Source organism: Notothenia coriiceps, unplaced genomic scaffold (genome assembly GCF_000735185.1).
Source record: "Notothenia coriiceps isolate Sejong01 unplaced genomic scaffold, NC01 NC01_scaffold00015590, whole genome shotgun sequence".
Taxonomy (NCBI): Eukaryota; Metazoa; Chordata; class Actinopteri; order Perciformes; family Nototheniidae; genus Notothenia; species Notothenia coriiceps.
The window spans coordinates 221238-224238 of NW_011348291.1; positions in this window are offsets into that span (position 1 = coordinate 221238).

Sequence of the window (3001 nt, forward strand, 5' to 3'; positions counted from 1 at the left end):
TTAATGCCTATGTGAATACAGTGTTTTATTTGTGACCTGGATGCTTTTGCTCTAGGTTAATGGAGAAAAACTGCATCAGGAAGAGCAAGAGGTTCAACATCATTTCGCCTCAAAGCTTAAATATCAAGTGACAACGTAACTAAAACAGATTTTCTCTTGCAAACAAACTCTACAGGAGCCGTTGTCGAATGAAAACTTTTATTTTGAAATTGAACTCTACACCGCGCAGTGTCGTCATATCCGGGAGGCAGTGCATACAGGCTGCTGAATCACACACAGAAGTACAACATCGTCCCGTTTTTATTAAATATAAACATGCCAATATAATAAACTGTTGGAACTCAGAGACAGTACTTTCCGACAGCTTACCATGGTGAGTATTTCATATTTTATACAAAAGATACATGTTTGAGAGCCTCAAAAGTGACACACATGTGCTAAGCTAATCAGAGCTAATGGTAACTTGGCTAGTGTAGCTGAAGCAGACATCATATAACAAAACCTCTTTATACACATTAATTACAAAACACTCACTTCTAAATCACTGTAACGTTATTCCAAAGATATCAAAAATATAACCTAAGATCTAGTAATACGATTTAGGCCCATCTTTAAGAAAGACATCACATCTTTTGAGAGCTATAACTGTTCAAAGGACGACTCGTAGTTAAGTCATTATTAATTCCCCCTGATTTTATAATTATACTTTACTTTAAGTTATTATTTCTACATGTTATCATTAATTATCAGACATACAAATAGGATGGTCGGTGGTGAATATTAGCATAAAGGAAGTACAGTATTAGACTAGTATTGATTTAATGTACACTTGTTTCTTTATTTCATTTGTAATATTATTTCGTTTGTTCATGGCCCTTGCAAACCCACTGTTATCTCCTATTTTTTTTCTTTACTACAGGGTATTTATTGTAACATCTTATTGTTTTATATTGCGCATGTTTCAGCTTCAGTAATGTGTTATCGTAAAGCAGTGTTTTCCAAAGGTGCTGTACAAATTAAGCTTATTATTATTATTATTAATATTATTATTATTATTATTATTAAGCTCTCATTTACTCTTTTAGTCTCCTTGATTAATTGTTCCCTAACACATTTCTCTGTTTACCATCTTTCGTTTTGTCTGTTTAATAACTGTCTTTTTTTCTTGCAATTAAACAAATAAATAGAAAAAAATGCACAATAATATTGATTCAAGTAGTTGCAAACCTTTATAGCTTAACTATATTTTATATAATACTTCAAATTGATTTAAGAGAAAACTAAATCATGATAACCAGCTTGCATGTATTCATATCCTGGGTATTCTCTCTACATGTTATTTGAACTCTCTTCCTCATGCCTTCCTCCCTGTAGGTCCCTACAGACTTTAAAGCCCTGATCCAGAGGTTTTACCAGCTTCAGTCGGAGCGGGTGGAGACGTATCAGCTCTTTGACGAGTACGTTTGAATCTGACCCACTATTATCATAGATTTCAGGCACATACAAACAAAATTAATTCTACGCTTCATTCATCTCTGCTTTTTTATTTAAAGCTCACCTATTGTGCAAAATCCACTTGTTCATGTCTTTTCTACATCAACATGTGTCCCCTCTGTGTAAAGAGACTCTGAAAGTTTCAGGAAGAAAGATGTTCTCACTTTGTGTCCTGATCCATTTATAGAAAAACCTGTCTGAAAATGAGCTGATCAGATTTTGGCCACTTTATGATGTCATAACGATGTTTTGGCTTGTGTAACCATTAGCCAATCACCAACCAAGGTAACCCCCCACCTTATCACCTGAATCTCCTCCTAGAGCACCATTGTGTTCTTCTTAACCAAATATCTCTCAGAAGGGCGTGGNACCTAGCAAGAGTAAACTGACAGGCTGCTGTGCCGCATCTCACTCAAAACCCACACGACTCAACCCAGCGAAAAATCAGTCTCGTGCGCAGCCTTTCATTCAGCCTTTCATTCAGCCTTTCATTCAGCCTTTCATTCAGCCTTTCATTCAGCCTTTCATTCAGCCTTTCATTCAGCCTTTCATTCAGAATTTCATAGCAAAATAAAAAAATGATATTAAACTAATCTTTCAACATAGTTTAAAACAAAAATAAATATTAGGACAAAGCCCTACAAATAACAACAATAAAAATAAAAATAAAACAATTAAAATGTTGTATTCAGCCCTGATTAAAACAGCGGGCCCAAATCCTGGATGGGCGGGCCCATGACGCCGGGTCTGTACTATGTGTACTATGTTGTGGGGTGTTTGACTTAAACTGGGACCCAATCTTACTGTAAGTGTATTACAACATTAGTTGTCAATTTAAACTTGTTGTCCTACATGTATAAGGTTAAGGCATAGGGTTAAAGTGAAATAAATAGCAGATATTTAACAGCAGACACACAGACAAATACACACAACACGTCTTAGTGCAGATAAACGAAAAAATACATGCAGATGGTTGAGAGGCAACTATGAGATACAATACATTTAAAGGACAGTAGTAATAGTTGGAACAATGACAATACCGTTCTCAACTTGCAGTTTGATGAATGTTATTAAATGTAATTTCATTTGATTAGATAGGTTTTTATTTTTTTTAATAAATAATAATATTACTGTATACAAATTATAACCTACTAAAAAATCTCAAACTCATTCAAAAAGTCACTTAACCCGCCAAAACTAATGTCTTATCAGTCACACTTTAAATATACATCATGTAATGCCTCCTATTACAGGCACTTACGTTTGTGTAATTCCACTGTTCCACCACAAGGAGGCAGACTTCTTGTAAAATACATTTTATAATCTCTCTTTCTTGAATCGTGTTTCCTCACGGTCATGTTAAGGATTCAGCTCAGGTTATTACATTACATTAAAACTACATTCTACTTCTGAAAGGTGTGTGTGTGTGTGTGTGTGTGTGTTATATCATCGTACTGTGACCCCCGCGCTGCTGAAGGCCTCCTCGATGCTCTGCAGGTAGTCCGGC